Source organism: Anabrus simplex, chromosome 4 (genome assembly GCF_040414725.1).
Source record: "Anabrus simplex isolate iqAnaSimp1 chromosome 4, ASM4041472v1, whole genome shotgun sequence".
NCBI lineage: Eukaryota > Metazoa > Arthropoda > Insecta > Orthoptera > Tettigoniidae > Anabrus > Anabrus simplex.
In genome coordinates, this window is record NC_090268.1 from 454,083,014 (window position 1) to 454,109,258 (window position 26,245).

General features: G+C 47.0%; 3 non-coding genes across 3 annotated transcripts; all 3 read right to left on the reverse strand.

The window, feature by feature from the left end:
- Positions 1 to 3,819: 3,819 nt before the first annotated feature.
- On the reverse strand, positions 3,820 to 3,938 carry LOC137500620 (5S ribosomal RNA). The gene has a single exon (XR_011018128.1). It is a non-coding gene; the product is annotated as a 5S ribosomal RNA (ribosomal RNA).
- Positions 3,939 to 13,220: 9,282 nt separating this feature from the next.
- LOC137500621 (5S ribosomal RNA) lies at positions 13,221 to 13,339 on the reverse strand. Its single transcript, XR_011018129.1, has one exon. It is a non-coding gene; the product is annotated as a 5S ribosomal RNA (ribosomal RNA).
- Positions 13,340 to 22,626: 9,287 nt separating this feature from the next.
- Positions 22,627 to 22,745, reverse strand: LOC137500622 (5S ribosomal RNA). The gene has a single exon (XR_011018130.1). It is a non-coding gene; the product is annotated as a 5S ribosomal RNA (ribosomal RNA).
- Positions 22,746 to 26,245: the final 3,500 nt, after the last annotated feature.

Here is a 26,245-nt window from a genome sequence, read left to right on the forward strand (position 1 = left end):
GAGGCATTGTGAGTCGTATCTTACTGCCTCCAGTGGGCTGCGAAGGCAGGATCGAGAACACCGTGACGGAGGAAGGGGCAGTCAGTCCAGACTCTTCAAAGAACAGATTTCCTGTACCAGGAGATGATAAGTCTGTCAGTTTGATAGACCTGGCAACATCCCTTACCTTCGGTCAAATTTCTTTAGGATGAGAGACCCTTTGAGACAGCAACTCAGCAGATTTATTGGAAGGAAGGAAGGAAGGAAGGAAGGAAGGAAGGAAGGAAGGAAGGAAGGAAGGAAGGAAGGAAGGACCATGGTTTCCCAACAAACTTCTCTGCAAGACATTGCCACAACTTACAAGGGAAAAAATGTAAAGGTTTGAGGTGCTGCAACACTCATACAGCTAACATCTCACTTAAATGGTCCTGAAAGAAAGAAAGAAAGAAAGAAAGAAAGAAAGAAAGAAAGACAGAAAGAAAGAAAGAAAGAAAGAAAGGAAAATAATAATAATAATAATAATAATAATAATAATAATAATAATAATAATAATAATAATAATAATAAGAAGAAGAAGAAGAAGAAGAAGAAGAAGAAGAAGAAGAAGAAGAAGAAGAAGAAGAAGAAGAAGTTGTGTTTAATGACCCTTCAATAGGAGTTTATTTTTTGAGAGAAGCTAGTGTTTTTACCTTGAATATGTATACTCTGAACGAGGTGAAGCAGAATTTGAAGCCAACTGATCGCGCCGAGACTCGATCTTGCTACCCACCTTCATCATACAGAGTAGCGTATGACGATGATGATGATGATGATGATGATGATGATGATGATGGTAGTAATAACTGTATCCAAAATTCAGGTAACATCAGTTTTTACTCGCAAAATGGTTTCATGATTTCTTTGGCTAAGAGAACCAAGCGGTAACCCTAACCTCGAAAATGAATTGTCGCTCTCGATTTATAAGATGCCCTTTCTTTCTTCGGCCTAGTCGCTATCTAGTCGGCAGTCGTTTGAAATCGTGCAGGTTTCTGCATGGTTCGACGTGCGTATCCTACTAGCAGTTGAAGTCAGCGTGAAATTAAGTACAGTACAGTAACTATGTGTAAGATCTCCTTCACTTGGTGAGACAAGTTGTAGGGCCAAATAAAGGTACAGAGAGCAGAGAGAGCATTACATAACATAGAGCTAAATATGCACTGTACTTGGGTTGATGGTGTATTATACTGAACGCCCTCTTCCCCCCCTCCCCCTGCCATTACATCTTTACTGAATGATTCTGCACAACGTTCCCTGCTGTTAATATTAATCCCCTACTGGGTTTTAGCTTAACGGTATCACTCGGTAATCATCATCATCATGACAGCCTCTGTCCTTCATGCTAAAAATCAGCTGCAGAGAAAAGGACCCTTTGTGTTCTTGCCATTATTATTATTATTATTATTATTATTATTATTATTATTATTATTATTATTATTATTATCATTATCATTTACCTCAGCGAATGAAAGCCCATGTATGAACATTTTTTTGTACATAAGCAACGATCAGCTGCTTTACCGACACCTTGTAATCCAAGAAAGAAAGAAAGAAAGAAAGAAAGAAAGAAAGAAAGAAAGAAAGTAAGTATAGGGGTACCTAACCACTCCTGAAAACTACTTTCATTGAAGGTTGTACTAGGCCAAACTCTAGAGACCTCTTACTAAATGGTACCATACTACAGGGCAGGTGTAAAAAATAGTTAATGAAACCGTATAATGAAAGGTACAGACTTAAGAGCAAGTGGCGTACTGGCTTATTATCCCTCCCTTCCAGGACCCTTCTTGCAACCACTAACCACCACCTACACCCCTGCCCAAGCAGTATTCGAGCATCGGGCTGTGTGATGTGGTCGCCTTAGAAGTTTGTGCTAGACAATACCCCAAAGAAAGTAGGTGGTTTAAGACAGGCAATAAAGTTTTAAGTTTTACTCCTCTTCCCTCAAATATGAAGAGAAGTACACCATAATGAGGGGTACTAAGCCATTTAAATTCATGACAGAGACCTGATGATTCTTAGCCCTGCTGATCTAGGGTGACACTTGATATAACCAGGCCAGACCCAGTACCTGAATATTTTTAGGTTATCCAAGCCAAACCTGGGTTATATATTGCCCGAAATATGTAGCATCTACCCTGTAATTAGAAGATGCAGGTGTGACTTCACGACTGGTGATGATATAACGGAGCACAATTTAGCATGTTAGGTACTAGTAGATCCACGATCAGCCCTAGCCGTGTCTGATGCAGAAATCCTAACCTGACTTGGGAAGAACGGTAACTTATTTCTTTCTTTCTTTCTTTCTTTCTTTCTTTCCTTGAACGCTAGCCTGTAGTAGTAAGGCAAGAGGCAGTGATCAGGTGGTCAGCAAAAGGACACATTATTGCTTGAGTTCGAAATTGTCCACTGCCTTAAGTAATAGTCGTATTAGTAGCAGTAATGGTGGTGGTGGTACTACTAGTAAGGTTATGTTCACTATTATCTTACGCCTTTCGTAGATGCCGAGGTGCCGGAAGTTTGTCCCGCAGGAGTTCTTTTTATGCGCCCATATCTACAGACCATCGAAATATCACACGAGTGAGCCGGTGTCGAACCTGTCAAGTAGGGCTCAGAATGGTCTAATTTTAATTCTAGGACGGTAACAGTAACTATACGGAGTTCCGATTCGTTCTACTCAATTTATCACTTGCCAAAAGATCGGTCAGCTGACGTACAAACAACAAAAACGAGTGCTTTCCTCCCTTCACCTAACCTAAAACGTCACGACTCTTTGAACTAACCCTTGTCGTCAAAAGGTTACCTTCTCAGTCTTATTTGAAGGGCGTCTCGTCTTTGATAGAAATGAAAGAGTTTTACAAGTTCCTAGGCTTCAAAACTACGTTACATCGCAACACACGCACTTCGAAGATAGCGGGCTGTGTGTAGGCCACTGTACTGCACTGGTGCCCTACCGTTCGTAAGGAAGCCCGGGAGAGACACGAGCGTACTACAAACTTGTAACTTATTGCCGAACCGTGTCGTAATTTGAATAGCTACTTACCTGAAAGAACATAAAAGGAAATTGTTCGACTCTTTGAGGGGCTGCTAAATGCCGCGGTCGGTTGCTAGGACATGGCTTTCATTGTAATCACGACAGTGTCGATGACGTTGCATGGAAACCACCTTCCTCGCGATTTTCAAGGTGGGCGGGGAGTTTAGAAGCCTCGTTCCGCCCTTTAATAATCTTAATATTGGGAGAAATAGGACGTAGAATGATGTTATGTGCCATAAGAGGCCTGCAGGATAAGCTACACTAACCTAAAAGAATAAGAACAGCAAGTTTAGACATAGGGACGTACGATAGGAGGTACGAAAGTTAAAATCCTGGCACGAGTAATTGGAAGCGGTGCTAGGCTCAGCAAGGGTCCCCTAGGTCGACACACACACACACACACACACACACACACACACACACACACACACACACAGAGAGAGAGAGAGAGAGAGAGAGAGAGAGAGAGAGACGACGAATAATAATAATAATAATAATAATAATAATAATAATAATAATAATAATAATAATAATAATAACAACAACGATGATGATGATGTCGCCGCCGCCAGGTTAGGCCGGTCACCTAGGAGGAAATGCAATACTACGCTAAGCTTCGTTCCTGTATAGCCACGGGGTCGAAGAGCAGCAAAAGGTCTAGCTAGTTTCAGACGTAACAAAAAACGTGATTTAAGCAATTTCTGCTGGCCTGAGGCAAAAGTTGAAAGTAAGTTGTCGTACTGGGACTGGGAAACTTGGTAAAAAGGGAATTGAGCCAACGGCACGTGGTGTTCCCAAGCGGTCACCCATCCAAGTACTGACCACGCCCAATGTTGCTTAACTGCGGTGATCGGACGAGAACCGGTGTATTCAACATGGTATGGCCGTTGGCGAGAGAACGGAGCTTGAAACGTCCATACGAACCGCAAAGCGAGTTTCCTGGAGGTCTTTGTGGCGCGGGGGCGTTGGCAATGGTGCAGGGGTGTGCTCGGAGGTCGCCGTCGCGGAGCGGGCGCGGGTGGTTGTCGCGCTCCGCGGCGAAACGTACCCTAACTCGACTTAACCCCACTTCTCGTAACCTAACCCCAAAAAAACGCGCGCGCTGGCGCGCGCGCGCACACACACACGGGAAGTGTCGAGGGTTGTAATAATAATAATAATAATAATAATAATAATTACTGAAGGTGGTTGTGAAGGGGCCGGCGCTGTAGCGCAGGGGCAGCGTGCCTGCCTCGTAGCTGGGGGGCCCGGGTTCAATTCCCGGCCAGGCAAAGGAATTTTACCTCGATCTAATGGCTGCTTTGAGGTCCACTCAGCCTGCTTGCTTAGGGGCTGTAGTGCCATGGGGCTTGGTCTGGTTTTCATTGTAAAGGACAAAGCAGGAGGATTTTTAGCAATAAGGTAATGTAGTAGTAGTAGTAGTAGTAGTTCTTCCCTCCTTAGCTTATGATTTGAATGTTTTGCACTGTCTTTCGATGTATATGAAGTAGGACAGATAGATAAAATCAGAGTGGAGTTGATAACAAGGCTAACAGATGCTGCTCTTTTTTTTAAAGGTGTGGTGGCCCTGAAAAGGGCCGTTTGTTAAGAATGCAGCAAGGCAGAAAACCTGGCACCTTACTTGGAGCTGGTGTATTTGGTAACTGCCTTGGTACCCTCACTGACGGCGTGCTTGGCCAGCTCACCGGGCAACAGGAGGCGGACGGCAGTCTGGATCTCCCGACTGGTGATGGTGGAGCGCTTGTTGTAGTGGGCCAGACGGGAAGCCTCAGCGGCGATGCGCTCGAAGATGTCGTTGACAAAGCTGTTCATGATGCTCATCGCCTTGCTGGAGATGCCAGTATCAGGATGTACCTGTTTAAGCACCTTGTAGATGTAGATGGCATAGCTTTCCTTCCTCTTGCGCTTCTTCTTCTTGTCTCCCTTGGAGATGTTCTTCTGGGCCTTGCCGGCTTTCTTGGCTGCCTTTCCGCTTGTCTTGGGTGGCATGGTTGTCTGGGATGTCTCCTAGAAAGTAAATTTTTCGGCCCCCTTGCAATTCTTTTTAAGACCGAGAGGGCTGCATGCGACTAGCCAATGAGCGCAAGCTTACTGCAGCCTTATTGGTTGGCTCGTAACGTTGAGCAACCTTGCAGGCTACAAAACTGGTGCGCAGAGTGATTCGGTATCATTTTCCCTTCGAAGTAGAGCAGCAGAGCATCATAGCATCATGTCAGGACGAGGAAAGGGAGGAAAAGTGAAGGGCAAGTCCAAGAGTCGCTCCAGCCGTGCAGGCCTGCAGTTCCCTGTCGGCCGTATCCACCGTCTCCTCCGCAAGGGAAACTACGCTGAGCGAGTGGGTGCTGGGGCTCCTGTGTACCTGGCTGCAGTCATGGAATACCTGGCAGCTGAAGTTCTTGAGTTGGCGGGCAATGCAGCCCGTGACAACAAGAAGACCAGGATCATCCCTCGTCACTTACAGTTGGCCATCCGTAACGACGAGGAGTTGAACAAGTTGCTGTCTGGAGTGACCATTGCCCAGGGTGGTGTTCTGCCCAACATCCAGGCAGTGCTCCTGCCTAAGAAGACCGAGAAGAAGGCTTAAGTTCCTGTTCTCGGTCAGGGCGTTGGCTCACCGGAAAAATATAAATAAACGGCCCTTTTCAGGGCCACCAACTCCTTAAGATAAGAGCTGTTTGTCTATCATGCTGCTATAGCTATCTTAGCAGAAGTATGGAGAAATCCTGAAGTGATAGAGCAGTTCAGACAACTCTCCTAATAATAATGATAATAATAACAATAATGAGACACTGCAAATATGAGGGCATCTGTAACATTAGCCAGGAGAGCACAAGAATAGCCTTTCCTTTGAGGTTATTTATTTAAGGGGGAAATGAGTAAGGTAGCTCCAGGCCCCTCTTAATATTTAATTTTCAGAAGGGAAGGAAGAAGGAAGTACATTATAGATTTCTTTTCATTTCATTTATGCTGTATAATTCTGTTCTTGACTGCTGGATACTACCAACCTATGCATGTAAGAACACACACTTAACTAGAAAGGAAAGGAAAGGATACTTAAAGTAGTATATTTACAATACTTTGTCTTTTAGACGTGCACAGCAAGGAAGATAATGTTTGTTTTCTCTTGTTAGCATTAAAATGTAGACATCATAACTGATAATGAGGGCTTTTTTCCGTGCAGGTTTCGGGGAGATGACTGTTTTGAGAGGGAGAATAGCGCAAGCTACGTTAGAGGAGTACTGTAAGTGGGACTCTGTGCTCTTTTGAGAGGTAAGTGGTGGCCCTGAAAAGGGCCGTTTTTTAAATACTGCATGCTCACAAACGGGAGCACGCTCGGAGGAGACTTAACCACCAAAACCGTACAGGGTGCGTCCCTGCCTCTTGAGAGCATAGACGACATCCATGGCGGTCACGGTCTTCCTCTTGGCGTGCTCGGTGTAGGTGACGGCATCCCGGATAACGTTCTCCAGGAATACCTTGAGCACGCCACGGGTCTCCTCGTAGATAAGTCCCGAAATACGCTTGACTCCACCTCTGCGAGCGAGACGTCTGATGGCAGGCTTAGTGATGCCCTGGATGTTGTCTCGGAGCACCTTCCTGTGACGCTTGGCGCCTCCTTTGCCGAGTCCCTTGCCTCCCTTGCCTCGTCCGGTCATGATAGATCAGTAGAGCTGCGAGTTCAGAGCTAGAATGCGGCTGGCACTCGAGGCCCCTCGCTTTTGTTGAAAGTGCCTGGCCCCGGTGACGTCAGCACCGCCCGGCCAATGGGAGTGCAGCTGCTACCGAGGGTGGGGGAAGCGAAGCAATAAAACAGTCGGGCAGCAAGCCCCCGAACCATTCTTCCTGGGACGAGTCGACAGTGAGCACGTGATGGCCCGTACTAAGCAGACTGCACGTAAATCTACCGGAGGCAAGGCCCCGCGCAAGCAACTGGCCACCAAGGCTGCCCGTAAGAGCGCGCCTGCCACCGGAGGAGTGAAGAAGCCTCATCGCTACAGGCCCGGTACCGTGGCCCTGCGTGAGATCAGACGCTACCAGAAGAGCACTGAGCTTCTGATCCGCAAGCTGCCCTTCCAGCGGCTGGTGAGAGAGATAGCTCAGGACTTCAAGACCGACCTGCGCTTCCAGAGCTCGGCTGTCATGGCCTTGCAGGAGGCCAGTGAGGCCTACCTGGTGGGTCTTTTTGAAGACACCAACTTGTGTGCCATCCACGCCAAGCGTGTCACCATCATGCCTAAGGACATCCAGCTCGCCCGCCGCATCCGTGGCGAACGTGCCTAAGTCCGGTGCTTGTCTTATGGCTGGAGCTTTACCAAACGGCCCTTTTCAGGGCCACCAAAATTTCCTAGAAGAGTAGTTATTGTCTCTCTGGTCTAGGATAGAAGGAAAACGAAAAGAAAAAAAGCTAGTGGTTCCTCTAGGTTCAAGGAAAAATCTAAGAGTAACAGAATATAATAATAATAACAATAATAATAATAATAATAATAATAATAATAATAATAATAATAATCTTGAGTATTGAGTACAATAATTCATTAATTAATATCTAGGACGTGATAGTAATAATAATAATAATAATAATAATAATAATAATAATAATAATAACAACAACAACAGCAACAGCAAAAGTGCAGTAAGTAAGGATAAAGAAAAATGTAGTTAAGTACAATAATAATGAAATTTGAAGAGTGAGTCGCCCCGCAATGAGACAAACTAGCCTGTTTAGGAGGCAGAGATAGGAGAGGCCAGGGTTCCAGCCTTGGACAGTGACTGACATAATATGCTCTCTTGGGGAATAAAATTGATGGCCCTGATAAGGGCCGTTTTTCCTCTGCTCCTACGAGAGCAAGAGGTGCGTGTAGAAGGAAGCAAGAACATGAAATGTCCTCACTTCCTTTTTGCTGGTGCCTTTTTAGGCGAGGCCTTGGGCTTAGCGGCCTTTTTAGGCTTAGGTGCCTTAGGTTTCTTAGTGGGCACCTTGGCGGCCTTCTTAGCCTTGGAAGGAGCCTTCTGCTTGGGTTTGGGAGCAGGAGCGGCCTTCTTCTTCTCGGCAGGCTTTTTGGAAATGGCTTTCTTGGCTGCAGCCTTGGCTCCACCAGCCTTCTTCGCCTTGGGGATGCGCTTCTCCTTGGGGGCAGCGGACCGCTTGACAGGGGCTGCGCTGGCCTTCTCCGGCTTGGCAGCCGAAGCGAGCTTGAAGGAACCTGAAGCTCCCTTCCCCTTGGTCTGGACCAGCTCTCCGGAAGCCACGGCAGATTTCAGGTACTTCTTGATGAAAGGGGCCAGCTTCTCAGAGTCCACCTTGTAGTTGGCAGAGATGTACTTCTTGATAGCCTGCAGAGAAGATCCACCTCGTTCCTTCAGGCTCTTGATGGCACTGCCCACCATCTCGGAGGTTTTCGGATGGGCAGGCTTGGTGCGAGGTTTCTTCGATGCAGAAGCCTTGCTCTTCTTGGGCGACGCCTGGGCCGGAGCCGAGGCGGGTGCAGATGCTGCCGATGCTGTTGCTGTGTCAGCCATGGTCACGATGAGAATGTGTTCGCGCGCTCCCCTGGTTATCTGAGTGTATCAGGCTACTCGGACCGCGCAGGAAACAGCAGTGGCTGGCTGTCGGGTGGGTTGCGCGGCGACAAGTTGGGGACGTGCTTCCTAGCTCCTTTCTCGTGCTCCCTGCGTCTTTAAGGGGTGGGTTACAATCAGGGTTCGGTTAGGAAGGGATAGTCAAAGGTTTGACGCTGCTCCTCAGGTGGCAGAAGTACTCGTCACCTTGCTTCGGGCGTCCTGATGGAGGTGCGTTCGATGGGCAGCATTTCACCAGCCGCCTCTCCATGCCGACGTTTAGGGGCGGCCGTCGTCGTCGCGACGCCCCCGGGAGTGACCCCCTCTTACCTGAAGGAAGCCCAATCCTTCCTCTAGCAATGGAGCTGAACGGCCATCCTCAGGCTCTAACCCCTTCCGAGTGAGAGCAAAGGCAAGTCAGCCTTTAGGTAGTTTTCCACAGAGTGAAGCAGACCTGCTGTAATCTGCCTCTTGTAGCTTTGCTTGAAAGGACCTACAGGATAAAGGACATAAGTTAGAAGCTAGCCTCCATGACTCGTTCGACTCCTGCTTTCCTGCTGGTAGCGCCAATCTCGTAAAGTCCTAGCCTTTAGGCCTCTATTTATAAGGCTCTCAACTCTGTACAGTCTCTCACATCCAGCAGCTTTCAGCCCCTGTCGGGGGTCGAAAGCTCAGGTTGGGAAAAGGGACAGCCTGCCCAAGGGAACCTCTAGATGTTTCTTAGGGCATAATTAAATTTCCAGTTCGCTACAGAGCCTGTACCGCCTCAGGAGAGGCTTCACCCCTCGCCTGCTGGATGGAGGCATTGTGAGTCGTATCTTACTGCCTCCAGTGGGCTGCGAAGGCAGGATCGAGAACACCGTGACGGAGGAAGGGGCAGTCAGTCCAGACTCTTCAAAGAACAGATTTCCTGTACCAGGAGATGATAAGTCTGTCAGTTTGATAGACCTGGCAACATCCCTTACCTTCGGTCAAATTTCTTTAGGATGAGAGACCCTTTGAGACAGCAACTCAGCAGATTTATTGGAAGGAAGGAAGGAAGGAAGGAAGGAAGGAAGGAAGGAAGGAAGGAAGGAAGGAAGGAAGGAAGGACCATGGTTTCCCAACAAACTTCTCTGCAAGACATTGCCACAACTTACAAGGGAAAAAATGTAAAGGTTTGAGGTGCTGCAACACTCATACAGCTAACATCTCACTTAAATGGTCCTGAAAGAAAGAAAGAAAGAAAGAAAGAAAGAAAGAAAGAAAGACAGAAAGAAAGAAAGAAAGAAAGAAAGGAAAATAATAATAATAATAATAATAATAATAATAATAATAATAATAATAATAATAATAATAATAATAAGAAGAAGAAGAAGAAGAAGAAGAAGAAGAAGAAGAAGAAGAAGAAGAAGAAGAAGAAGAAGAAGAAGTTGTGTTTAATGACCCTTCAATAGGAGTTTATTTTTTGAGAGAAGCTAGTGTTTTTACCTTGAATATGTATACTCTGAACGAGGTGAAGCAGAATTTGAAGCCAACTGATCGCGCCGAGACTCGATCTTGCTACCCACCTTCATCATACAGAGTAGCGTATGACGATGATGATGATGATGATGATGATGATGATGATGATGGTAGTAATAACTGTATCCAAAATTCAGGTAACATCAGTTTTTACTCGCAAAATGGTTTCATGATTTCTTTGGCTAAGAGAACCAAGCGGTAACCCTAACCTCGAAAATGAATTGTCGCTCTCGATTTATAAGATGCCCTTTCTTTCTTCGGCCTAGTCGCTATCTAGTCGGCAGTCGTTTGAAATCGTGCAGGTTTCTGCATGGTTCGACGTGCGTATCCTACTAGCAGTTGAAGTCAGCGTGAAATTAAGTACAGTACAGTAACTATGTGTAAGATCTCCTTCACTTGGTGAGACAAGTTGTAGGGCCAAATAAAGGTACAGAGAGCAGAGAGAGCATTACATAACATAGAGCTAAATATGCACTGTACTTGGGTTGATGGTGTATTATACTGAACGCCCTCTTCCCCCCCTCCCCCTGCCATTACATCTTTACTGAATGATTCTGCACAACGTTCCCTGCTGTTAATATTAATCCCCTACTGGGTTTTAGCTTAACGGTATCACTCGGTAATCATCATCATCATGACAGCCTCTGTCCTTCATGCTAAAAATCAGCTGCAGAGAAAAGGACCCTTTGTGTTCTTGCCATTATTATTATTATTATTATTATTATTATTATTATTATTATTATTATTATTATTATTATCATTATCATTTACCTCAGCGAATGAAAGCCCATGTATGAACATTTTTTTGTACATAAGCAACGATCAGCTGCTTTACCGACACCTTGTAATCCAAGAAAGAAAGAAAGAAAGAAAGAAAGAAAGAAAGAAAGAAAGTAAGTATAGGGGTACCTAACCACTCCTGAAAACTACTTTCATTGAAGGTTGTACTAGGCCAAACTCTAGAGACCTCTTACTAAATGGTACCATACTACAGGGCAGGTGTAAAAAATAGTTAATGAAACCGTATAATGAAAGGTACAGACTTAAGAGCAAGTGGCGTACTGGCTTATTATCCCTCCCTTCCAGGACCCTTCTTGCAACCACTAACCACCACCTACACCCCTGCCCAAGCAGTATTCGAGCATCGGGCTGTGTGATGTGGTCGCCTTAGAAGTTTGTGCTAGACAATACCCCAAAGAAAGTAGGTGGTTTAAGACAGGCAATAAAGTTTTAAGTTTTACTCCTCTTCCCTCAAATATGAAGATACACCATAATGAGGGGTACTAAGCCATTTAAATTCATGACAGAGACCTGATGATTCTTAGCCCTGCTGATCTAGGGTGACACTTGATATAACCAGGCCAGACCCAGTACCTGAATATTTTTAGGTTATCCAAGCCAAACCTGGGTTATATATTGCCCGAAATATGTAGCATCTACCCTGTAATTAGAAGATGCAGGTGTGACTTCACGACTGGTGATGATATAACGGAGCACAATTTAGCATGTTAGGTACTAGTAGATCCACGATCAGCCCTAGCCGTGTCTGATGCAGAAATCCTAACCTGACTTGGGAAGAACGGTAACTTATTTCTTTCTTTCTTTCTTTCTTTCTTTCTTTCCTTGAACGCTAGCCTGTAGTAGTAAGGCAAGAGGCAGTGATCAGGTGGTCAGCAAAAGGACACATTATTGCTTGAGTTCGAAATTGTCCACTGCCTTAAGTAATAGTCGTATTAGTAGCAGTAATGGTGGTGGTGGTACTACTAGTAAGGTTATGTTCACTATTATCTTACGCCTTTCGTAGATGCCGAGGTGCCGGAAGTTTGTCCCGCAGGAGTTCTTTTTATGCGCCCATATCTACAGACCATCGAAATATCACACGAGTGAGCCGGTGTCGAACCTGTCAAGTAGGGCTCAGAATGGTCTAATTTTAATTCTAGGACGGTAACAGTAACTATACGGAGTTCCGATTCGTTCTACTCAATTTATCACTTGCCAAAAGATCGGTCAGCTGACGTACAAACAACAAAAACGAGTGCTTTCCTCCCTTCACCTAACCTAAAACGTCACGACTCTTTGAACTAACCCTTGTCGTCAAAAGGTTACCTTCTCAGTCTTATTTGAAGGGCGTCTCGTCTTTGATAGAAATGAAAGAGTTTTACAAGTTCCTAGGCTTCAAAACTACGTTACATCGCAACACACGCACTTCGAAGATAGCGGGCTGTGTGTAGGCCACTGTACTGCACTGGTGCCCTACCGTTCGTAAGGAAGCCCGGGAGAGACACGAGCGTACTACAAACTTGTAACTTATTGCCGAACCGTGTCGTAATTTGAATAGCTACTTACCTGAAAGAACATAAAAGGAAATTGTTCGACTCTTTGAGGGGCTGCTAAATGCCGCGGTCGGTTGCTAGGACATGGCTTTCATTGTAATCACGACAGTGTCGATGACGTTGCATGGAAACCACCTTCCTCGCGATTTTCAAGGTGGGCGGGGAGTTTAGAAGCCTCGTTCCGCCCTTTAATAATCTTAATATTGGGAGAAATAGGACGTAGAATGATGTTATGTGCCATAAGAGGCCTGCAGGATAAGCTACACTAACCTAAAAGAATAAGAACAGCAAGTTTAGACATAGGGACGTACGATAGGAGGTACGAAAGTTAAAATCCTGGCACGAGTAATTGGAAGCGGTGCTAGGCTCAGCAAGGGTCCCCTAGGTCGACACACACACACACACACACACACACACACACACACACACACACACACACACAGAGAGAGAGAGAGAGAGAGAGAGAGAGAGAGAGAGACGACGAATAATAATAATAATAATAATAATAATAATAATAATAATAATAATAATAATAATAATAATAACAACAACGATGATGATGATGTCGCCGCCGCCAGGTTAGGCCGGTCACCTAGGAGGAAATGCAATACTACGCTAAGCTTCGTTCCTGTATAGCCACGGGGTCGAAGAGCAGCAAAAGGTCTAGCTAGTTTCAGACGTAACAAAAAACGTGATTTAAGCAATTTCTGCTGGCCTGAGGCAAAAGTTGAAAGTAAGTTGTCGTACTGGGACTGGGAAACTTGGTAAAAAGGGAATTGAGCCAACGGCACGTGGTGTTCCCAAGCGGTCACCCATCCAAGTACTGACCACGCCCAATGTTGCTTAACTGCGGTGATCGGACGAGAACCGGTGTATTCAACATGGTATGGCCGTTGGCGAGAGAACGGAGCTTGAAACGTCCATACGAACCGCAAAGCGAGTTTCCTGGAGGTCTTTGTGGCGCGGGGGCGTTGGCAATGGTGCAGGGGTGTGCTCGGAGGTCGCCGTCGCGGAGCGGGCGCGGGTGGTTGTCGCGCTCCGCGGCGAAACGTACCCTAACTCGACTTAACCCCACTTCTCGTAACCTAACCCCAAAAAAACGCGCGCGCTGGCGCGCGCGCGCGCACACACACACGGGAAGTGTCGAGGGTTGTAATAATAATAATAATAATAATAATAATAATTACTGAAGGTGGTTGTGAAGGGGCCGGCGCTGTAGCGCAGGGGCAGCGTGCCTGCCTCGTAGCTGGGGGGCCCGGGTTCAATTCCCGGCCAGGCAAAGGAATTTTACCTCGATCTAATGGCTGCTTTGAGGTCCACTCAGCCTGCTTGCTTAGGGGCTGTAGTGCCATGGGGCTTGGTCTGGTTTTCATTGTAAAGGACAAAGCAGGAGGATTTTTAGCAATAAGGTAATGTAGTAGTAGTAGTAGTAGTAGTTCTTCCCTCCTTAGCTTATGATTTGAATGTTTTGCACTGTCTTTCGATGTATATGAAGTAGGACAGATAGATAAAATCAGAGTGGAGTTGATAACAAGGCTAACAGATGCTGCTCTTTTTTTTAAAGGTGTGGTGGCCCTGAAAAGGGCCGTTTGTTAAGAATGCAGCAAGGCAGAAAACCTGGCACCTTACTTGGAGCTGGTGTATTTGGTAACTGCCTTGGTACCCTCACTGACGGCGTGCTTGGCCAGCTCACCGGGCAACAGGAGGCGGACGGCAGTCTGGATCTCCCGACTGGTGATGGTGGAGCGCTTGTTGTAGTGGGCCAGACGGGAAGCCTCAGCGGCGATGCGCTCGAAGATGTCGTTGACAAAGCTGTTCATGATGCTCATCGCCTTGCTGGAGATGCCAGTATCAGGATGTACCTGTTTAAGCACCTTGTAGATGTAGATGGCATAGCTTTCCTTCCTCTTGCGCTTCTTCTTCTTGTCTCCCTTGGAGATGTTCTTCTGGGCCTTGCCGGCTTTCTTGGCTGCCTTTCCGCTTGTCTTGGGTGGCATGGTTGTCTGGGATGTCTCCTAGAAAGTAAATTTTTCGGCCCCCTTGCAATTCTTTTTAAGACCGAGAGGGCTGCATGCGACTAGCCAATGAGCGCAAGCTTACTGCAGCCTTATTGGTTGGCTCGTAACGTTGAGCAACCTTGCAGGCTACAAAACTGGTGCGCAGAGTGATTCGGTATCATTTTCCCTTCGAAGTAGAGCAGCAGAGCATCATAGCATCATGTCAGGACGAGGAAAGGGAGGAAAAGTGAAGGGCAAGTCCAAGAGTCGCTCCAGCCGTGCAGGCCTGCAGTTCCCTGTCGGCCGTATCCACCGTCTCCTCCGCAAGGGAAACTACGCTGAGCGAGTGGGTGCTGGGGCTCCTGTGTACCTGGCTGCAGTCATGGAATACCTGGCAGCTGAAGTTCTTGAGTTGGCGGGCAATGCAGCCCGTGACAACAAGAAGACCAGGATCATCCCTCGTCACTTACAGTTGGCCATCCGTAACGACGAGGAGTTGAACAAGTTGCTGTCTGGAGTGACCATTGCCCAGGGTGGTGTTCTGCCCAACATCCAGGCAGTGCTCCTGCCTAAGAAGACCGAGAAGAAGGCTTAAGTTCCTGTTCTCGGTCAGGGCGTTGGCTCACCGGAAAAATATAAATAAACGGCCCTTTTCAGGGCCACCAACTCCTTAAGATAAGAGCTGTTTGTCTATCATGCTGCTATAGCTATCTTAGCAGAAGTATGGAGAAATCCTGAAGTGATAGAGCAGTTCAGACAACTCTCCTAATAATAATGATAATAATAACAATAATGAGACACTGCAAATATGAGGGCATCTGTAACATTAGCCAGGAGAGCACAAGAATAGCCTTTCCTTTGAGGTTATTTATTTAAGGGGGAAATGAGTAAGGTAGCTCCAGGCCCCTCTTAATATTTAATTTTCAGAAGGGAAGGAAGAAGGAAGTACATTATAGATTTCTTTTCATTTCATTTATGCTGTATAATTCTGTTCTTGACTGCTGGATACTACCAACCTATGCATGTAAGAACACACACTTAACTAGAAAGGAAAGGAAAGGATACTTAAAGTAGTATATTTACAATACTTTGTCTTTTAGACGTGCACAGCAAGGAAGATAATGTTTGTTTTCTCTTGTTAGCATTAAAATGTAGACATCATAACTGATAATGAGGGCTTTTTTCCGTGCAGGTTTCGGGGAGATGACTGTTTTGAGAGGGAGAATAGCGCAAGCTACGTTAGAGGAGTACTGTAAGTGGGACTCTGTGCTCTTTTGAGAGGTAAGTGGTGGCCCTGAAAAGGGCCGTTTTTTAAATACTGCATGCTCACAAACGGGAGCACGCTCGGAGGAGACTTAACCACCAAAACCGTACAGGGTGCGTCCCTGCCTCTTGAGAGCATAGACGACATCCATGGCGGTCACGGTCTTCCTCTTGGCGTGCTCGGTGTAGGTGACGGCATCCCGGATAACGTTCTCCAGGAATACCTTGAGCACGCCACGGGTCTCCTCGTAGATAAGTCCCGAAATACGCTTGACTCCACCTCTGCGAGCGAGACGTCTGATGGCAGGCTTAGTGATGCCCTGGATGTTGTCTCGGAGCACCTTCCTGTGACGCTTGGCGCCTCCTTTGCCGAGTCCCTTGCCTCCCTTGCCTCGTCCGGTCATGATAGATCAGTAGAGCTGCGAGTTCAGAGCTAGAATGCGGCTGGCACTCGAGGCCCCTCGCTTTTGTTGAAAGTGCCTGGCCCCGGTGACGTCAGCACCGCCCGGCCAATGGGAGTGCAGCTGCTACCGAGGGTGGGGGAAGCGAAGCAATAAAACAGTCGGGCAGCAAGCCCCCGAACCATTCTTCCTGGGACGAGTCGACAGTGAGCACGTGATGGCCCGTACTAAGCAGACTGCACGTAAATCTACCGGAGGCAAGGCCCCGCGCAAGCAACTGGCCACCAAGGCTGCCCGTAAGAGCGCGCCTGCCACCGGAGGAGTGAAGAAGCCTCATCGCTACAGGCCCGGTACCGTGGCCCTGCGTGAGATCAGACGCTACCAGAAGAGCACTGAGCTTCTGATCCGCAAGCTGCCCTTCCAGCGGCTGGTGAGAGAGATAGCTCAGGACTTCAAGACCGACCTGCGCTTCCAGAGCTCGGCTGTCATGGCCTTGCAGGAGGCCAGTGAGGCCTACCTGGTGGGTCTTTTTGAAGACACCAACTTGTGTGCCATCCACGCCAAGCGTGTCACCATCATGCCTAAGGACATCCAGCTCGCCCGCCGCATCCGTGGCGAACGTGCCTAAGTCCGGTGCTTGTCTTATGGCTGGAGCTTTACCAAACGGCCCTTTTCAGGGCCACCAAAATTTCCTAGAAGAGTAGTTATTGTCTCTCTGGTCTAGGATAGAAGGAAAACGAAAAGAAAAAAAGCTAGTGGTTCCTCTAGGTTCAAGGAAAAATCTAAGAGTAACAGAATATAATAATAATAACAATAATAATAATAATAATAATAATAATAATAATAATAATAATAATCTTGAGTATTGAGTACAATAATTCATTAATTAATATCTAGGACGTGATAGTAATAATAATAATAATAATAATAATAATAATAATAATAATAATAACAACAACAACAGCAACAGCAAAAGTGCAGTAAGTAAGGATAAAGAAAAATGTAGTTAAGTACAATAATAATGAAATTTGAAGAGTGAGTCGCCCCGCAATGAGACAAACTAGCCTGTTTAGGAGGCAGAGATAGGAGAGGCCAGGGTTCCAGCCTTGGACAGTGACTGACATAATATGCTCTCTTGGGGAATAAAATTGATGGCCCTGATAAGGGCCGTTTTTCCTCTGCTCCTACGAGAGCAAGAGGTGCGTGTAGAAGGAAGCAAGAACATGAAATGTCCTCACTTCCTTTTTGCTGGTGCCTTTTTAGGCGAGGCCTTGGGCTTAGCGGCCTTTTTAGGCTTAGGTGCCTTAGGTTTCTTAGTGGGCACCTTGGCGGCCTTCTTAGCCTTGGAAGGAGCCTTCTGCTTGGGTTTGGGAGCAGGAGCGGCCTTCTTCTTCTCGGCAGGCTTTTTGGAAATGGCTTTCTTGGCTGCAGCCTTGGCTCCACCAGCCTTCTTCGCCTTGGGGATGCGCTTCTCCTTGGGGGCAGCGGACCGCTTGACAGGGGCTGCGCTGGCCTTCTCCGGCTTGGCAGCCGAAGCGAGCTTGAAGGAACCTGAAGCTCCCTTCCCCTTGGTCTGGACCAGCTCTCCGGAAGCCACGGCAGATTTCAGGTACTTCTTGATGAAAGGGGCCAGCTTCTCAGAGTCCACCTTGTAGTTGGCAGAGATGTACTTCTTGATAGCCTGCAGAGAAGATCCACCTCGTTCCTTCAGGCTCTTGATGGCACTGCCCACCATCTCGGAGGTTTTCGGATGGGCAGGCTTGGTGCGAGGTTTCTTCGATGCAGAAGCCTTGCTCTTCTTGGGCGACGCCTGGGCCGGAGCCGAGGCGGGTGCAGATGCTGCCGATGCTGTTGCTGTGTCAGCCATGGTCACGATGAGAATGTGTTCGCGCGCTCCCCTGGTTATCTGAGTGTATCAGGCTACTCGGACCGCGCAGGAAACAGCAGTGGCTGGCTGTCGGGTGGGTTGCGCGGCGACAAGTTGGGGACGTGCTTCCTAGCTCCTTTCTCGTGCTCCCTGCGTCTTTAAGGGGTGGGTTACAATCAGGGTTCGGTTAGGAAGGGATAGTCAAAGGTTTGACGCTGCTCCTCAGGTGGCAGAAGTACTCGTCACCTTGCTTCGGGCGTCCTGATGGAGGTGCGTTCGATGGGCAGCATTTCACCAGCCGCCTCTCCATGCCGACGTTTAGGGGCGGCCGTCGTCGTCGCGACGCCCCCGGGAGTGACCCCCTCTTACCTGAAGGAAGCCCAATCCTTCCTCTAGCAATGGAGCTGAACGGCCATCCTCAGGCTCTAACCCCTTCCGAGTGAGAGCAAAGGCAAGTCAGCCTTTAGGTAGTTTTCCACAGAGTGAAGCAGACCTGCTGTAATCTGCCTCTTGTAGCTTTGCTTGAAAGGACCTACAGGATAAAGGACATAAGTTAGAAGCTAGCCTCCATGACTCGTTCGACTCCTGCTTTCCTGCTGGTAGCGCCAATCTCGTAAAGTCCTAGCCTTTAGGCCTCTATTTATAAGGCTCTCAACTCTGTACAGTCTCTCACATCCAGCAGCTTTCAGCCCCTGTCGGGGGTCGAAAGCTCAGGTTGGGAAAAGGGACAGCCTGCCCAAGGGAACCTCTAGATGTTTCTTAGGGCATAATTAAATTTCCAGTTCGCTACAGAGCCTGTACCGCCTCAGGAGAGGCTTCACCCCTCGCCTGCTGGATGGAGGCATTGTGAGTCGTATCTTACTGCCTCCAGTGGGCTGCGAAGGCAGGATCGAGAACACCGTGACGGAGGAAGGGGCAGTCAGTCCAGACTCTTCAAAGAACAGATTTCCTGTACCAGGAGATGATAAGTCTGTCAGTTTGATAGACCTGGCAACATCCCTTACCTTCGGTCAAATTTCTTTAGGATGAGAGACCCTTTGAGACAGCAACTCAGCAGATTTATTGGAAGGAAGGAAGGAAGGAAGGAAGGAAGGAAGGAAGGAAGGAAGGAAGGAAGGAAGGAAGGAAGGACCATGGTTTCCCAACAAACTTCTCTGCAAGACATTGCCACAACTTACAAGGGAAAAAATGTAAAGGTTTGAGGTGCTGCAACACTCATACAGCTAACATCTCACTTAAATGGTCCTGAAAGAAAGAAAGAAAGAAAGAAAGAAAGAAAGAAAGAAAGACAGAAAGAAAGAAAGAAAGAAAGAAAGAAAGGAAAATAATAATAATAATAATAATAATAATAATAATAATAATAATAATAATAATAATAATAATAATAATAATAAGAAGAAGAAGAAGAAGAAGAAGAAGAAGAAGAAGAAGAAGAAGAAGAAGAAGAAGAAGTTGTGTTTAATGACCCTTCAATAGGAGTTTATTTTTTGAGAGAAGCTAGTGTTTTTACCTTGAATATGTATACTCTGAACGAGGTGAAGCAGAATTTGAAGCCAACTGATCGCGCCGAGACTCGATCTTGCTACCCACCTTCATCATACAGAGTAGCGTATGACGATGATGATGATGATGATGATGATGATGATGATGATGGTAGTAATAACTGTATCCAAAATTCAGGTAACATCAGTTTTTACTCGCAAAATGGTTTCATGATTTCTTTGGCTAAGAGAACCAAGCGGTAACCCTAACCTCGAAAATGAATTGTCGCTCTCGATTTATAAGATGCCCTTTCTTTCTTCGGCCTAGTCGCTATCTAGTCGGCAGTCGTTTGAAATCGTGCAGGTTTCTGCATGGTTCGACGTGCGTATCCTACTAGCAGTTGAAGTCAGCGTGAAATTAAGTACAGTACAGTAACTATGTGTAAGATCTCCTTCACTTGGTGAGACAAGTTGTAGGGCCAAATAAAGGTACAGAGAGCAGAGAGAGCATTACATAACATAGAGCTAAATATGCACTGTACTTGGGTTGATGGTGTATTATACTGAACGCCCTCTTCCCCCCCTCCCCCTGCCATTACATCTTTACTGAATGATTCTGCACAACGTTCCCTGCTGTTAATATTAATCCCCTACTGGGTTTTAGCTTAACGGTATCACTCGGTAATCATCATCATCATGACAGCCTCTGTCCTTCATGCTAAAAATCAGCTGCAGAGAAAAGGACCCTTTGTGTTCTTGCCATTATTATTATTATTATTATTATTATTATTATTATTATTATTATTATTATTATTATTATCATTATCATTTACCTCAGCGAATGAAAGCCCATGTATGAACATTTTTTTGTACATAAGCAACGATCAGCTGCTTTACCGACACCTTGTAATCCAAGAAAGAAAGAAAGAAAGAAAGAAAGAAAGAAAGAAAGAAAGTAAGTATAGGGGTACCTAACCACTCCTGAAAACTACTTTCATTGAAGGTTGTACTAGGCCAAACTCTAGAGACCTCTTACTAAATGGTACCATACTACAGGGCAGGTGTAAAAAATAGTTAATGAAACCGTATAATGAAAGGTACAGACTTAAGAGCAAGTGGCGTACTGGCTTATTATCCCTCCCTTCCAGGACCCTTCTTGCAACCACTAACCACCACCTACACCCCTGCCCAAGCAGTATTCGAGCATCGGGCTGTGTGATGTGGTCGCCTTAGAAGTTTGTGCTAGACAATACCCCAAAGAAAGTAGGTGGTTTAAGACAGGCAATAAAGTTTTAAGTTTTACTCCTCTTCCCTCAAATATGAAGAGAAGTACACCATAATGAGGGGTACTAAGCCATTTAAATTCATGACAGAGACCTGATGATTCTTAGCCCTGCTGATCTAGGGTGACACTTGATATAACCAGGCCAGACCCAGTACCTGAATATTTTTAGGTTATCCAAGCCAAACCTGGGTTATATATTGCCCGAAATATGTAGCATCTACCCTGTAATTAGAAGATGCAGGTGTGACTTCACGACTGGTGATGATATAACGGAGCACAATTTAGCATGTTAGGTACTAGTAGATCCACGATCAGCCCTAGCCGTGTCTGATGCAGAAATCCTAACCTGACTTGGGAAGAACGGTAACTTATTTCTTTCTTTCTTTCTTTCTTTCTTTCTTTCCTTGAACGCTAGCCTGTAGTAGTAAGGCAAGAGGCAGTGATCAGGTGGTCAGCAAAAGGACACATTATTGCTTGAGTTCGAAATTGTCCACTGCCTTAAGTAATAGTCGTATTAGTAGCAGTAATGGTGGTGGTGGTACTACTAGTAAGGTTATGTTCACTATTATCTTACGCCTTTCGTAGATGCCGAGGTGCCGGAAGTTTGTCCCGCAGGAGTTCTTTTTATGCGCCCATATCTACAGACCATCGAAATATCACACGAGTGAGCCGGTGTCGAACCTGTCAAGTAGGGCTCAGAATGGTCTAATTTTAATTCTAGGACGGTAACAGTAACTATACGGAGTTCCGATTCGTTCTACTCAATTTATCACTTGCCAAAAGATCGGTCAGCTGACGTACAAACAACAAAAACGAGTGCTTTCCTCCCTTCACCTAACCTAAAACGTCACGACTCTTTGAACTAACCCTTGTCGTCAAAAGGTTACCTTCTCAGTCTTATTTGAAGGGCGTCTCGTCTTTGATAGAAATGAAAGAGTTTTACAAGTTCCTAGGCTTCAAAACTACGTTACATCGCAACACACGCACTTCGAAGATAGCGGGCTGTGTGTAGGCCACTGTACTGCACTGGTGCCCTACCGTTCGTAAGGAAGCCCGGGAGAGACACGAGCGTACTACAAACTTGTAACTTATTGCCGAACCGTGTCGTAATTTGAATAGCTACTTACCTGAAAGAACATAAAAGGAAATTGTTCGACTCTTTGAGGGGCTGCTAAATGCCGCGGTCGGTTGCTAGGACATGGCTTTCATTGTAATCACGACAGTGTCGATGACGTTGCATGGAAACCACCTTCCTCGCGATTTTCAAGGTGGGCGGGGAGTTTAGAAGCCTCGTTCCGCCCTTTAATAATCTTAATATTGGGAGAAATAGGACGTAGAATGATGTTATGTGCCATAAGAGGCCTGCAGGATAAGCTACACTAACCTAAAAGAATAAGAACAGCAAGTTTAGACATAGGGACGTACGATAGGAGGTACGAAAGTTAAAATCCTGGCACGAGTAATTGGAAGCGGTGCTAGGCTCAGCAAGGGTCCCCTAGGTCGACACACACACACACACACACACACACACACACACACACACACACACACACAGAGAGAGAGAGAGAGAGAGAGAGAGAGAGAGAGAGACGACGAATAATAATAATAATAATAATAATAATAATAATAATAATAATAATAATAATAATAATAATAACAACAACGATGATGATGATGTCGCCGCCGCCAGGTTAGGCCGGTCACCTAGGAGGAAATGCAATACTACGCTAAGCTTCGTTCCTGTATAGCCACGGGGTCGAAGAGCAGCAAAAGGTCTAGCTAGTTTCAGACGTAACAAAAAACGTGATTTAAGCAATTTCTGCTGGCCTGAGGCAAAAGTTGAAAGTAAGTTGTCGTACTGGGACTGGGAAACTTGGTAAAAAGGGAATTGAGCCAACGGCACGTGGTGTTCCCAAGCGGTCACCCATCCAAGTACTGACCACGCCCAATGTTGCTTAACTGCGGTGATCGGACGAGAACCGGTGTATTCAACATGGTATGGCCGTTGGCGAGAGAACGGAGCTTGAAACGTCCATACGAACCGCAAAGCGAGTTTCCTGGAGGTCTTTGTGGCGCGGGGGCGTTGGCAATGGTGCAGGGGTGTGCTCGGAGGTCGCCGTCGCGGAGCGGGCGCGGGTGGTTGTCGCGCTCCGCGGCGAAACGTACCCTAACTCGACTTAACCCCACTTCTCGTAACCTAACCCCAAAAAAACGCGCGCGCTGGCGCGCGCGCGCACACACACACGGGAAGTGTCGAGGGTTGTAATAATAATAATAATAATAATAATAATAATTACTGAAGGTGGTTGTGAAGGGGCCGGCGCTGTAGCGCAGGGGCAGCGTGCCTGCCTCGTAGCTGGGGGGCCCGGGTTCAATTCCCGGCCAGGCAAAGGAATTTTACCTCGATCTAATGGCTGCTTTGAGGTCCACTCAGCCTGCTTGCTTAGGGGCTGTAGTGCCATGGGGCTTGGTCTGGTTTTCATTGTAAAGGACAAAGCAGGAGGATTTTTAGCAATAAGGTAATGTAGTAGTAGTAGTAGTAGTAGTTCTTCCCTCCTTAGCTTATGATTTGAATGTTTTGCACTGTCTTTCGATGTATATGAAGTAGGACAGATAGATAAAATCAGAGTGGAGTTGATAACAAGGCTAACAGATGCTGCTCTTTTTTTTAAAGGTGTGGTGGCCCTGAAAAGGGCCGTTTGTTAAGAATGCAGCAAGGCAGAAAACCTGGCACCTTACTTGGAGCTGGTGTATTTGGTAACTGCCTTGGTACCCTCACTGACGGCGTGCTTGGCCAGCTCACCGGGCAACAGGAGGCGGACGGCAGTCTGGATCTCCCGACTGGTGATGGTGGAGCGCTTGTTGTAGTGGGCCAGACGGGAAGCCTCAGCGGCGATGCGCTCGAAGATGTCGTTGACAAAGCTGTTCATGATGCTCATCGCCTTGCTGGAGATGCCAGTATCAGGATGTACCTGTTTAAGCACCTTGTAGATGTAGATGGCATAGCTTTCCTTCCTCTTGCGCTTCTTCTTCTTGTCTCCCTTGGAGATGTTCTTCTGGGCCTTGCCGGCTTTCTTGGCTGCCTTTCCGCTTGTCTTGGGTGGCATGGTTGTCTGGGATGTCTCCTAGAAAGTAAATTTTTCGGCCCCCTTGCAATTCTTTTTAAGACCGAGAGGGCTGCATGCGACTAGCCAATGAGCGCAAGCTTACTGCAGCCTTATTGGTTGGCTCGTAACGTTGAGCAACCTTGCAGGCTACAAAACTGGTGCGCAGAGTGATTCGGTATCATTTTCCCTTCGAAGTAGAGCAGCAGAGCATCATAGCATCATGTCAGGACGAGGAAAGGGAGGAAAAGTGAAGGGCAAGTCCAAGAGTCGCTCCAGCCGTGCAGGCCTGCAGTTCCCTGTCGGCCGTATCCACCGTCTCCTCCGCAAGGGAAACTACGCTGAGCGAGTGGGTGCTGGGGCTCCTGTGTACCTGGCTGCAGTCATGGAATACCTGGCAGCTGAAGTTCTTGAGTTGGCGGGCAATGCAGCCCGTGACAACAAGAAGACCAGGATCATCCCTCGTCACTTACAGTTGGCCATCCGTAACGACGAGGAGTTGAACAAGTTGCTGTCTGGAGTGACCATTGCCCAGGGTGGTGTTCTGCCCAACATCCAGGCAGTGCTCCTGCCTAAGAAGACCGAGAAGAAGGCTTAAGTTCCTGTTCTCGGTCAGGGCGTTGGCTCACCGGAAAAATATAAATAAACGGCCCTTTTCAGGGCCACCAACTCCTTAAGATAAGAGCTGTTTGTCTATCATGCTGCTATAGCTATCTTAGCAGAAGTATGGAGAAATCCTGAAGTGATAGAGCAGTTCAGACAACTCTCCTAATAATAATGATAATAATAACAATAATGAGACACTGCAAATATGAGGGCATCTGTAACATTAGCCAGGAGAGCACAAGAATAGCCTTTCCTTTGAGGTTATTTATTTAAGGGGGAAATGAGTAAGGTAGCTCCAGGCCCCTCTTAATATTTAATTTTCAGAAGGGAAGGAAGAAGGAAGTACATTATAGATTTCTTTTCATTTCATTTATGCTGTATAATTCTGTTCTTGACTGCTGGATACTACCAACCTATGCATGTAAGAACACACACTTAACTAGAAAGGAAAGGAAAGGATACTTAAAGTAGTATATTTACAATACTTTGTCTTTTAGACGTGCACAGCAAGGAAGATAATGTTTGTTTTCTCTTGTTAGCATTAAAATGTAGACATCATAACTGATAATGAGGGCTTTTTTCCGTGCAGGTTTCGGGGAGATGACTGTTTTGAGAGGGAGAATAGCGCAAGCTACGTTAGAGGAGTACTGTAAGTGGGACTCTGTGCTCTTTTGAGAGGTAAGTGGTGGCCCTGAAAAGGGCCGTTTTTTAAATACTGCATGCTCACAAACGGGAGCACGCTCGGAGGAGACTTAACCACCAAAACCGTACAGGGTGCGTCCCTGCCTCTTGAGAGCATAGACGACATCCATGGCGGTCACGGTCTTCCTCTTGGCGTGCTCGGTGTAGGTGACGGCATCCCGGATAACGTTCTCCAGGAATACCTTGAGCACGCCACGGGTCTCCTCGTAGATAAGTCCCGAAATACGCTTGACTCCACCTCTGCGAGCGAGACGTCTGATGGCAGGCTTAGTGATGCCCTGGATGTTGTCTCGGAGCACCTTCCTGTGACGCTTGGCGCCTCCTTTGCCGAGTCCCTTGCCTCCCTTGCCTCGTCCGGTCATGATAGATCAGTAGAGCTGCGAGTTCAGAGCTAGAATGCGGCTGGCACTCGAGGCCCCTCGCTTTTGTTGAAAGTGCCTGGCCCCGGTGACGTCAGCACCGCCCGGCCAATGGGAGTGCAGCTGCTACCGAGGGTGGGGGAAGCGAAGCAATAAAACAGTCGGGCAGCAAGCCCCCGAACCATTCTTCCTGGGACGAGTCGACAGTGAGCACGTGATGGCCCGTACTAAGCAGACTGCACGTAAATCTACCGGAGGCAAGGCCCCGCGCAAGCAACTGGCCACCAAGGCTGCCCGTAAGAGCGCGCCTGCCACCGGAGGAGTGAAGAAGCCTCATCGCTACAGGCCCGGTACCGTGGCCCTGCGTGAGATCAGACGCTACCAGAAGAGCACTGAGCTTCTGATCCGCAAGCTGCCCTTCCAGCGGCTGGTGAGAGAGATAGCTCAGGACTTCAAGACCGACCTGCGCTTCCAGAGCTCGGCTGTCATGGCCTTGCAGGAGGCCAGTGAGGCCTACCTGGTGGGTCTTTTTGAAGACACCAACTTGTGTGCCATCCACGCCAAGCGTGTCACCATCATGCCTAAGGACATCCAGCTCGCCCGCCGCATCCGTGGCGAACGTGCCTAAGTCCGGTGCTTGTCTTATGGCTGGAGCTTTACCAAACGGCCCTTTTCAGGGCCACCAAAATTTCCTAGAAGAGTAGTTATTGTCTCTCTGGTCTAGGATAGAAGGAAAACG